Consider the following 13053-nt stretch of genomic DNA (forward strand, 5'->3'; position numbering starts at 1 on the left):
TGCCTCCTGGCAGCAGCAATGGGAGGCCGTACAGGGACCCATGACACACTCTGGACCTGGCAGCAGCATGAAGAGGCGGTACAGGGGCCCATGGCAGATTACGGGCCTGGCAGCAGCAATGGGAGGCTGTAATCTGCCAGCACCCTATGACAAAAAATGGAACACACCAGCAGTGTGAGGAGACCTGAAAGTGGCACATAGCAGAGTGTGGCGATGGAGACAGCAGCAATGGGAGGCCGTACAGGGACCCATGAGAGACTCTGGACCTGGCAGCAGCATGAGGAGGCGGTATATAGGGGCCCATGGCAGATTAGGGGCCTGGCAGCAGCTATGGGAGGCCCGTAATCTGCCAGCACCCTATGTCAAAAAATTCAACACACCAGCAGTGTGTGAGGAGACCTGAAAGTGGCACATGGCAGAGTGTGGCGATGGAGACAGCAGCAATGGGAGGCCGTACAGGGACCCATGACAGACTCTGGACCTGGCAGCAGCATGAGGAGGCGGTATATAGGGGCCTATGGCAGATTAGGGGCCTGGCAGCAGCTATAGGAGGCCCGTAATCTGCCAGCACCCTATGTCAAAAAATTCAACACACCAGCAGTGTGAGGAGACCTGAAAGTGGCACATGGCAGAGTGTGGCGATGGAGACAGCAGCAATGGGAGGCCTTACAGGGACCCATGACAGACTCTGGACTTGGCAGCAGCATGAGGAGGCGGTATATAGGGGCCCATGGCAGATTAGGGGCCTGGCAGCAGCTATGGGAGGCCCGTAATCTGCCAGCACCCTATGTCAAAAAATTCAACACACCAGCAGTGTGTGAGGAGACCTGAAAGTGGCACATGGCAGAGTGTGGCGATGGAGACAGCAGCAATGGGAGGCCGTACAGGGACCCATGAGAGACTCTGGACCTGGCGGCAGCATGAGGAGGCGGTATATAGGGGCCTATGGCAGATTAGGGGCCTGGCAGCAGCTATAGGAGGCCCGTAATCTGCCAGCACCCTATGTCAAAAAATTCAACACACCAGCAGTGTGAGGAGACCTGAAAGTGGCACATGGCAGAGTGTGGCGATGGAGACAGCAGCAATGGGAGGCCGTACAGGGACCCATGACAGACTCTGGACTTGGCAGCAGCATGAGGAGGCGGTATATAGGGGCCCATGGCAGATTAGGGGCCTGGCAGCAGCTATGGGAGGCCCGTAATCTGCCAGCACCCTATGTCAAAAAATTCAACACACCAGCAGTGTGTGAGGAGACCTGAAAGTGGCACATGGCAGAGTGTGGCGATGGAGACAGCAGCAATGGGAGGCCGTACAGGGACCCATGAGAGACTCTGGACCTGGCAGCAGCATGAGGAGGCGGTATATAGGGGCCTATGGCAGATTAGGGGCCTGGCAGCAGCTATAGGAGGCCCGTAATCTGCCAGCACCCTATGTCAAAAAATTCAACACACCAGCAGTGTGAGGAGACCTGAAAGTGGCACATGGCAGAGTGTGGCGATGGAGACAGCAGCAATGGGAGGCCGTACAGGGACCCATGACAGACTCTGGACTTGGCAGCAGCATGAGGAGGTGGTATATAGGGGCCCATGGCAGATTAGGGGCCTGGCAGCAGCTATGGGAGGCCCGTAATCTGCCAGCACCCTATGTCAAAAAATTCAACACACCAGCAGTGTGTGAGGAGACCTGAAAGTGGCACATGGCAGAGTGTGGCGATGGAGACAGCAGCAATGGGAGGCCGTACAGGGACCCATGACAGACTCTGGACCTGGCAGCAGCATGAGGAGGCGGTATATAGGGGCCCATGGCAGATTAGGGGCCTGGCAGCAGCTATGGGAGGCCCGTAATCTGCCAGCACCCTATGTCAAAAAATTCAACACACCAGCAGTGTGTGAGGAGACCTGAAAGTGGCACATGGCAGAGTGTGGCGATGGAGACAGCAGCAATGGGAGGCCGTACAGGGACCCATGACAGACTCTGGACCTGGCAGCAGCATGAGGAGGCGGTATATAGGGGCCCATGGCAGATTAGGGGCCTGGCAGCAGCTATGGGAGGCCCGTAATCTGCCAGCACCCTATGTCAAAAAATTCAACACACCAGCAGTGTGAGGAGACCTGAAAGTGGCACATGTTTGGGGCATGATTCATGGCGGATTTAGTCAGTTGTGTCAGGAACTGGTGGTTTGAAATCCAGACTAATCCACGCCTGATTCATTTTCACAAACGTGAGTCTCTCCACACTTTGGGTGGACAGTCGTGTCCTCTGCGGAGTTACAATACCTCCTGCCGCACTAAACACGCGCTCCGATGCCACGCTACTGGCCGGGCATGACAGCCTTTCAAGGGCAAATTCAGCTAGTTGGGGCCAAAGGTCAAGTTTCGTTGCCCAGTAGTCAAGGGGATTGTCTACCTCGGTTGGCAGGGTGCTGTCCAAGTAGGCCCAAGCCTGTTGTTTGAGCTCCTGCTCCAGGTCCACCTGATGCTGCTGCTGCTGCGGCTGGTTAGTAGTTTCCTCACTGCGCTGGTGAAGAAAGCTACTCATCATCGACTGCAGACTGAGGCAGCCGCTGCTGGTGGAGCTGCCACTGCTCCTACCACCCCACCCCTCCCCTGCTGCCATGGCAGCGGAACGCGAGCGCACAGGGCCCACAGTGTCTGAGGATGGACATTGGCGCAGAAAGGCAGAGACCAACTGACTACATAGGTGGTTTTTATAATACGTTATTTTGGCCTCCCTCTCAGCAGGTGTGAAAAAGGCCACCATTTTTGAACGGTAGCGAGGGTCCAACAAGGTGGACAGCCAAAAGTCATCCCTCTGTCTGATGGTTATTATTCGGCTGTCGCTACGCAAGCAACCGAGCATGCTATGGGCCATTTGTGCCAAGGAATGCGAGGGACTCCCTGCCTCCATCTCCACAGCATACTGCCACGGTGCGTCTTGGTCCTCTGTCTCCTCCTCCTCCTCCTCTACCAGATGCTCCTGCTCCTCCACTCCTGTCCGCTGAGTGGAAAAACCACCCATTTCACTCAATAATTCCTGAGCACCAATGTCCTCCTCTACCTCCTCCTCTTCTTCCTGTCCTGCCCCCACAGGGGTCATGTGGCGTTGAGATCTGTGCGCCATGTCTACCGCACCCTGACCAGCCATTGTTAACAGCATTTGTTCCAGGACGTGCAACAGAGGAATGACGTCGTTCATCCCATAGTCCTGCCGACTCACGAATAGCGTGGCCTCCTCAAAGGGCCTGAGCAAGCGGCAGGTGTCACGCATGAGCTGCCAATGGCTGACATCGAAGTTACACAGGGGAGTACCTTTATCCGCTTGTAACATCAGGAAATCGGTGATGGCCTTTTCGCTGTTCGTAAAGGCGGTCTAACATGTGTAGGGTTGAATTCCACCTTGTTGCAACGTCGCAGATCAGGCGATGCTGTGCAATTCCGTTCTGCCGCTGCAGCTCAAGGAGGGTGTGCTTTGCGGTGTAGGAATGGCTGAAATGCATGCAAAGTTTACGTGACATTTTAAGGATGTCTTGCAGTGGGATGGTGGATTTTAGGAACCGCTTGACAACCAGATTGAACACGTGAGCCATGCATGGCACATGGCACAACCTTACTTGACGCAGAGCAGACACCATGTTCTTTCCGTTGTCGGTCAACATGGTTCCGATTTTCAGTTTGCGCGGAGACAGCCATCTGTCGATTTCTCTGTTCATTACACTGAGAAGTTCCTCCCCTGTGTGACTACGTTCGCCTGGACCTGGCAGCAGCATGAGGAGGTGGTATAGGGGCCCATGGCAGATTAGGGGCCTGGCAGCAGCTATGGGAGGCCCGTAATCTGCCAGCACCCTATGTCAAAAAATTCAACACACCAGCAGTGTGTGAGGAGACCTGAAAGTGGCACATGGCAGAGTGTGGCGATGGAGACAGCAGCAATGGGAGGCCGTACAGGGACCCATGACAGACTCTGGACTTGGCAGCAGCATGAGGAGGCGGTATATAGGGGCCCATAGCAGATTAGGGGCCTGGCAGCAGCTATGGGAGGCCCGTAATCTGCCAGCACCCTATGTCAAAAAATTGAACACAACAGCAGTGTGTGGGGAGACCTGAAAGTGGCACATGGCAGAGTGTAGCGATGGAGACAGCAGCAATGGGAGGCCGTACAGGGACCCATGAGAGACTCTGGACTTGGCAGCAGCATGAGGAGGCGGTATATAGGGGCCTATGGCAGATTAGGGGCCTGGCAGCAGCTATAGGAGGCCCGTAATCTGCCAGCACCCTATGTCAAAAAATTCAACACACCAGCAGTGTGTGAGGAGACCTGAAAGTGGCACATGGCAGAGTGTGGCGATGGAGACAGCAGCAATGGGAGGCCGTACAGGGACCCATGACAGACTCTGGACTTGGCAGCAGCATGAGGAGGCGGTATATAGGGGCCCATGGCAGATTAGGGGCCTGGCAGCAGCTATGGGAGGCCCGTAATCTGCCAGCACCCTATGTCAAAAAATTCAACACACCAGCAGTGTGTGAGGAGACCTGAAAGTGGCACATGGCAGAGTGTGGCGATGGAGACAGCAGCAATGGGAGGCCGTACAGGGACCCATGACAGACTCTGGACCTGGCAGCAGCATGAGGAGGCGGTATATAGGGGCCCATGGCAGATTAGGGGCCTGGCAGCAGCTATGGGAGGCCCGTAATCTGCCAGCACCCTATGTCAAAAAATTCAACACACCAGCAGTGTGAGGAGACCTGAAAGTGGCACATGGCATGAGAGACTGTGGACCTGGCAGCAGCATGAGGAGGCGGTATATAGGGGCCCATGGCAGATTAGGGGCCTGGCAGCAGCTATGGGAGGCCCGTAATCTGCCAGCACCCTATGTCAAAAAATTCAACACACCAGCAGTGTGTGAGGAGACCTGAAAGTGGCACATGGCAGAGTGTGGCGATGGAGACAGCAGCAATGGGAGGCCGTACAGGGACCCATGACAGACTCTGGACCTGGCAGCAGCATGAGGAGGCGGTATATAGGGGCCCATGGCAGATTAGGGGCCTGGCAGCAGCTATGGGAGGCCCGTAATCTGCCAGCACCCTATGTCAAAAAATTGAACACACCAGCAGTGTGAGGAGACCTGAAAGTGACACATGGCATGAGAGACTGTGGACCTGGCAGCAGCATGAGGAGGCGGTATAGGGGCCCATGGCAGATTAGGGGCCTGGCAGCAGCTATGGGAGGCCCGTAATCTGCCAGCACCCTATGTCAAAAAATTCAACACACCAGCAGTGTGTGAGGAGATCTGAAAGTGGCACATGGCAGAGTGTGGCGATGGAGACAACCCACCGACTGTTTTGCTCGCTGCCAAGCTGCCACCCTCTTCTCCTGATGATGCGGAAGCAATAGCCTGATGACGACGAGGCTGCCAAGTGCGATCAGCCTCATCATCATCAATTAGGGTCTCCGCCTCACTACTAGCCCCCTCGGCTGCGTGTGGGTCAGGAGACAGACCTGTCTCTAGACCGGCTACCGAGCCACTCTCCTCGCCACTACTTCTTCGCCTGGCTGCTGAAGAGGCGGATGTCTCCCCCCGTTCCTGACCGCCCTCTGTTAGCTCTTCCTCACTGTACTGGATGACACCGGGAGCACTAGCCTCTGGCTGCGAATAGTGCTGCCTCGACCCCTTCCTCTGCTGCCACGTCTGCTCGCTCCTAAAACATTGCCTCCTCTGCCACTCCTCTGCATGTTGTCTGACATACTCTTTAATTCAACGATTCTGTGTCCCTGAGTAACAATTCTGTGTCCCTGAGTAACGTTTCTGTGGCCCTAAGTAACAGTTCTGTGGCCCTCAGTAACAGTTCTGTGGCCCTCAGTAACAATTCTGTGTCTGTCCCTGAGTAACAATTCTGTGTCCCTCAGTAACAATTCTGTGTCCCTCAGTAACAATTCTGTGTCCCTCAGTAACAATTCTGTGTCCCTGAGTAACAATTCTGTGTCCCTGAGTAACGTTTCTGTGGCCCTAAGTAACAGTTCTGTGGCCCTCAGTAACAATTCTGTGTCTGTCCCTGAGTAACAATTCTGTGTCCCTCAGTAACAATTCTGTGTCCCTCAGTAACAATTCTGTGTCCCTGAGTAACGTTTCTGTGTCCCTGAGTAACGTTTCTGTGGCCCTAAGTAACAGTTCTGTGGCCCTAAGTAACAGTTCTGTGGCCCTCAGTAACAATTCTGTGTCTGTCCCTGAGTAACAATTCTGTGTCTGTCCCTGAGTAACGTTTCTGTGGCCCTAAGTAACGGTTCTGTGGCCCTCAGTAACAATTCTGTGTCCCTCAATAACAATTCTGTGTCTGTCCCTGAGTAACAATTCTGTGTCTGTCCCTGAGTAACAATTCTGTGTCCCTGAGTAACGTTTCTGTGGCCCTAAGTAACATTTCTGTGGCCCTCAGTAACAATTCTGTCTGTCCCTGAGTAACAATTCAGTGTCTGTCCCTGAGTAACAATTCTGTGTCTGTCCCTGAGTAACAATTCTGTGTCCCTCAGTAACAATTCTGTGTCCCTCAGTAACAATTCTGTGTCCCTCAGTAACAATTCTGTGTCCCTGAGTAACAATTCTGTGTCTGTCCCTGAGTAAGAATTCTGTGTCTGTCCCTGAGTAACGTTTCTGTGGCCCTAAGTAACGGTTCTGTGGCCCTCAGTAACAATTCTGTGTCCCTGAGTAACAATTCTGTGTCTGTCCCTGAGTAACAATTCTGTGGCCCTAAGTAACGGTTCTGTGTCCCTCAGTAACAGTTCTGTGTCCCTGAGTAACAATTCTGTGGTCCTAAGTAACGGTTCTGTGGCCCTCAGTAACAATTCTGTGTCCCTGAGTAACAATTATGTGTCTGTCCCTGAGTAACAATTCTGTGGCCCTAAGTAACGGTTCTGTGGCCCTCAGTAACAATTCTGTGTCCCTCAGTAACAATTCTGTGTCTGTCCCTGAGTAACAATTCTGTGGCCCTAAGTAACGGTTCTGTGGCCCTCAGTAACAATTCTGTGTCCCTGAGTAACTTTTCTGTGGCCCTAAGTAACGGTTCTGTGGCCCTCAGTAACAATTCTGTGTCCCTCAGTAACAATTCTGTGTCTGTCCCTGAGTAACAATTCTTTGGCCCTAAGTAACGGTTCTGTGGCCCTCAGTAACAATTCTGTGTCCCTGAGTAACGTTTCTGTGGCCCTAAGTAACAATTCTGTGTCCCTGAGTAACAATTCTGTGGCCCTAAGTAACGGTTCTGTGGCCCTCAGTAACAATTCTGTGTCCCTGAGTAACAATTCTGTGTCCCTGAGTAACAATTCTGTGTCTGTCCCTGAGTAACAATTCTGTGGCCCTAAGTAACGGTTCTGTGGCCCTCAGTAACAATTCTGTGGCCCTCAGTAACAATTCTCTGGCACTCAGTAACAATTCTGTCTGTCCCTGAGTAACAATTCTGTGGCCCTCAGTAACAATTCTCTGGCACTCAGTAACAATTCTGTCTGTCCCTGAGTAACAATTCTGTGGCCCTAACTAGCGTTTCTTTGGCCCTAAGTAACGATTCTGTGGCCCTCATTAACAATTCTGTGTCCCTGAGTAATGCTTCTCTGTCCCTAAGTAACGTTTCTCTGTCCCCAAGTAACGTTTCTGTGGCCCTAACTCTGTCCCTAATACAGAGCGGTCTGCCTCTCTTGAATGACTGGAGGCAAATGAAGAATTCTAAAATGGCCGCTATTTATAGCTCGACCATTACACAGTGCTGGCTGGCTGGCTGCTGATTGGCTAATGCGATCACATGTCATTAAGGAATGCATTATGGGTCAGCGCGCCTTGTCTGCGCGCCTTCCCAGACATCCCCGCTCCGTCGCCGCACATGTCCGCCGCCATTTTAGGAAAAATTTCGATTCGCGCGTCCGAAGTAGGCTATTTTTCGGATTCGGCGCGAATCGAAATTTTCCAATATTCGACTCGAATTCCACTTCGCCTACTTCGATTCGCTCATCTCTAATTATATTGTCCTAAGATTGTGGAAAAAAAATCATTGTTGCAAGACAATATCATGAAAAGAATGCCTTGTTTGTCCTGAACCACTTGCTCTTCAGAGGATTTACCCCTTTCCTGACCAGGCCTTTTTTTGTGTTATGGCACTGCATTAATTTAACTGACAACTGCGAGGTCATGCAACACTGCACCCAAATAAAATTTACGTCTTTTTTTCCCCACAAATAGAGCTTTCTTTCAGTGGTATTTGATCATCTGTGCATTTTTTATTTTTTGCGCTAAAAAAAAGAACAATTTTGAGAAAAAAAAACAATATTTTTGACTTTTTGCTATTAAACATAACCAAAAAAAACTTAAAACAATCAAATTTCTTCATAAATTTAGGCCAAAATGTATTTTACTGTTGTGGGTTTAGTAACACTTTAACTCCCCATTAGGGTATCCTGAAATTCACTAGTAACTCAAACACTATCAAAAGGGTACAGATTAAATATGCTTCAGTATTTACACACCATAGGGCAACAATATCAACAAGAGTTAGTTGGCTCATATGGCCCTTATGGGGTTTACTCAGCCACATAAGAAAAAAATAAACAGCTCCCATGAGCATTTTTTAAAAGAAAGCCTTGCAGTAGAAAAAAAAAAACGACTATTTGCTATGGAAGGAACAGCACATGAAAGGGACCATTAACCATCAACTAAAGTTAAGAACAAAAGTTCCCAATAATAAGAAAAAAACAAGGGAGCAAACCTCATCACTAGTCATAATTTTACATGTGGTATAACAGTGATATTGTAACATCACAATACTTTCTATGGTATCATATATTGACATCACAATACTAATTGTACCAAAGATACAAAGATTGAATGACAAAATATTGCTCAATGCACACTATATGAGCCAATAATTGTAGACACCTGACCATCAAGGTAGGCTCAGACAAAGTGTTAGCTCTATGTCTACTTAAGATGAAGATCAAATTATATTTTTGTGCTGATGTTTATGTGTGTCTTAATTATGGCACTGTAACTACTCCATATTATAGGTCACCTTCACCCTGAGGTGTTTGAAATTTGGAGGTGTGCTTTATCCACATTCTCTGTCTCCAAGTAGACTATCTGTAGTCTCTTTGTAAGGACTTCCTACAAATGTTGTGATGCCCCAGCAGCAGGTGAACATTACAATGTGGTGACTATGGCAGAATGAAATCCACCAAACTGTGCACTGGTGCCTGTAGCCCAACTCAAGTGTAATGACAATGTGGTTGCTGAACTGGGTGAGCATTGTAACCCTAGGAAAATTAATACCTATGGATACATCTTTCTGGTATAGATTAATAATGTTTTAAATGTATAGGGAGTGGGAGATGGAGAAAGAAAAGCTCTCCGTATCCTTGTGAACACAATTTTACTGGTAGCACACCCCTACTGAGGATTGTATAGAATAGGACCCTAACCAAGAAAAAACTAGTGGGGCTTTAAAAGTACCAAACCATATGACTAAGCATAGATTGTACAAAAAAATATAACAATAATTATAAAATTGAACACTTTTTTTTAGGTTAAAAAGAGCCACCAACAGGTGGAGCATGATCATCAAACATATACAAAGACAACCATAAAATGCAAAAATATGACCTGGTCACAGTACATGCTACTGAAGTCTTAGACGCAAAAAAGGCATCACAAATGTCAGCTGCATAAAGCCAACAGATACAGCCTCAAAAAACAAGGCTGCGCTGTGGCTAATGATAAATATAGTAGTGCATGGCTAACAACTTGGAAACATAAAATGATACTTAGTTGGTATAAAAATACCTAAAATAGTATAATTTTAGAAATGATGATAAACACATAAACATGTAATTTCCACTTAGAACCATGAATAGGCACTTTGTTTCAAAATTCCAACGCGTTTAATGGGGCAAGCCCGCTTCTTCAGGGAGAACATAACATAAATTCTAGTTGATGATACCAGCACATTCCCAGATGGCTCAAGCAAAATATAGGATATGTCAATTATATCTGGATGGAGATAGGGGATCTTGAGCAAATATGAAGAAAGATCATCGATCAGGAGAGGATCTATGTCCACTTAAACCAGCAGAATTATCATTCCCATAAATGTGAATATATTGGCTAAATGCTCCAAAGATGAAGTGCCATAAGAAGGCTAAGATTGTTTCCAGCTCTGGAAGGCTAAGATTGTTCCCAGCCCTGGAAGGCTAAGATTGTTTCCCGTCGAGAACAGGGGAGAAATAGATCTCACCCCTATTCCTCCTGTGTAGTCCATTAATAAAGGTGTGTAGCCAGGCAGCAAAGGTGTGTAAACAGCCGACTGTGCTGTGACAGGGGACAGGTAAGCTGCAGGTTGTCTATATAACTTCCCACTTGCTCCCCCTCCTCCTGTCAGCAGCACAGAATATAACCACAAGAGAGGACTGTGTGTATGAACTCTCCAGCGAGAGACCAATCATCAAGGAGGAGAGGAGGGTCATGAGTCTGGATCTGTCTAGAGCAGTGGTTCTCAACCTTCCTAATGCCGTGACCCTTTAATACAGTTCCTCATGTTGTGGTGACCCCCAACCATAAAATTATTTACCCAGTAATTATAATTCATGAGTGTCGTTTTACCTCCAATACTGCTGCTTTCAACACAGTAGCTGCTTTTAACAGAGTAGCTGCTTTCAACACAGCAGCTGCTTTCTACACAGTAGCTGCTCTTTACACATTGGAAATATGTGTTTTCTGATGGTCTTAGGGGACCCCTGTGAAAGGGTCGTTCGACCCCCAAAGGGGTCGCGACCCACAGGTTGAGAACCACTGGTCTAGAGGATCTTCTAGCTGCTACTTGTGATCATCAGTAGAGACTGAGCCTTTAGGAACTACCTACCAGCAACCCTATAGCTCTAAAAATACTACCTGCTGGCCATATTGACTGCCCTAAAGTGTGCCAACAATTACTGGGCCCTCAACACTTACCCGGCTGAAGAGTCAGGACTAAAAACTGCCCCTAACATTTGCTGGCCTAAAGCCTTGTTCCTTTGCTTAGTTAAAGAGGTACCTCTAAAAAGATGCTGTACCCCAGTAAATCCCTTAGAGTGCACTCTAATCCAGTATAGTATTATCCTCATTTTTACTGCTTTTAACATTTATTAATGTTGTTTATTGCTGATCTGCTAACTCACCTTTTGATTGTCAGCTGTGGATCTCTTCACCATCACTTAGCTGCCACTTCACTGTTTGTTTTCATGCACCTCGTCCCTGCAGTGATTTTTACTCAACCAGCTGTGTCAGAAGGACTGAGGTAGTTTTTGGAAATGAGGCGCAGAACAGAGAACCCAAAGTTACCTAGGGGCTCCTTGGGGAGTGGCGCCACGCGTGTTTTTAACCCCTTCACACCGGCACCTCCCGACCCTTTAAGAGTTTCAGAAGCCGGGAGGCGGGGCGGGGTATAGGGTCATGTGACCGCCGTCACATGATCGGGAAAGATCCCGATCGAAAGAAGAGATCGGGACCTTTCCAAAAGTACCGGACATGTGTGCTGGGAGCGCGCAGGGCGCACGCTCTTGGCACATATATCCTTTTTTAATAGAACGCAAATGTGCGGCTGCTCGGCATCTAGGCCCAGAGGCCGCACATTTCTGTTCTGCCGGCGTGAAGAGGTTAATTACAACCAGTACAGAAACGGTCAACTACCAATTCCATTTGTTTGTAAATATGTAGAGCAGGGTTTCTCAACTAGGGTTCCTGCAGAGGTTGCTAGGGGTTCCTTGAACAATAAGTAATTTCTGCCTCTTAGATAACTTACCGCTGACACTATTGATCTTTTTAGCTATCTATAAGGGGGTAATTCTTCCCAATGTCCAAAAGGAGCAGACGTGGCTCTAGGCTTTGTGAGACCTTAGGCAGAACTTAGACATGAGGCCCCACCCACACGCATAATGGCAAAAATAATTCAAGTGAGAAAATTTAACTGGGGAATGGGTAAGGCAACCATTGGTGGTTCATCCCTATCCCCACCACTGCCACTGATATCATCCCTATCCCCACCACTGCCACTGATGTCATTCTTATCCCACCACCACTGATGTCATCCCTATCCCCACCACCGATGTCATCCCTATCCCCACCATTGCGACTGATGTCATCCTTATCCCACCACTGCCATCATCCTTATCCCACCACCACTGATGTCATCCCTATACCCACCACTGTCATCCCTATACCCACCACTGTCATCCCTATCCCCACCACTACCACTGATGTAATTCATATCCCCACCACTGTCACTGATGTCATCCCTATCCCACCACCACTGATGTCATCCCTATCCCTCATCACCACTGCTACTAATGTCTTCTCTTTGCTCAGTGTGTCTCTACCTGCGCCTGGCTTCCTTCACATGGCCAGTGATGCCTCTCCTGACATGGGGTCTTCTTGCAGAATGGAGAGAACTCCACCCCCTTCACTCTACTGGCTGTCAGCTGCCTTTCTCCTCCGGACCAGACTCTGCAAAAATGGGTGTAGAGGATAGGCAAGCAGTCTGAACCATCCAGTATGGTAGTGACAGTGAGTACTCATAGAGATAGTGTACTATCCCTCAACCCGACTCAATGTCTCTAACTGGAATAGGTAGGTGGCCCATCCCAAAGTGGTGGAACATACAAGCCTACAACCCCCCCACAGTGGCAGCACTTGCCCCCTGGCTAGGGTTGCCACCTCATCCCTTTAAAACTAAACAGATATTAATTACACAGGCTCTGGGGCTAATTTAATGCAGATAAGGCACCAAGTGAGTTTAATTACCACCTTACTCAGCCACAAAACCTGAGTATTTAATGTGTTTGGGTTTAAAGTGATGAGCCCTCGATGGACCCCACCAACCTGGACAACTTAAGACCCATCTCCCTGCTCCTGTTTACCTCTAAACTCTTAGAACACTTAGTCTACAATCGCCTGAGCTCCTACCTCACTGACAACAACCTTCATGACCCTTTACAGTCTGGCTTCCGCTCACTACACTGAAACTGCCCTACTAAAACTCACTAATGATCTACTAA

The sequence above is a fragment of the Staurois parvus genome, unplaced genomic scaffold (genome assembly GCF_062004578.1).
Source record: "Staurois parvus isolate SC_StPar_1 unplaced genomic scaffold, SC_StPar_1.0 ptg000058l, whole genome shotgun sequence".
In the NCBI taxonomy this organism is placed as follows: Eukaryota; Metazoa; Chordata; class Amphibia; order Anura; family Ranidae; genus Staurois; species Staurois parvus.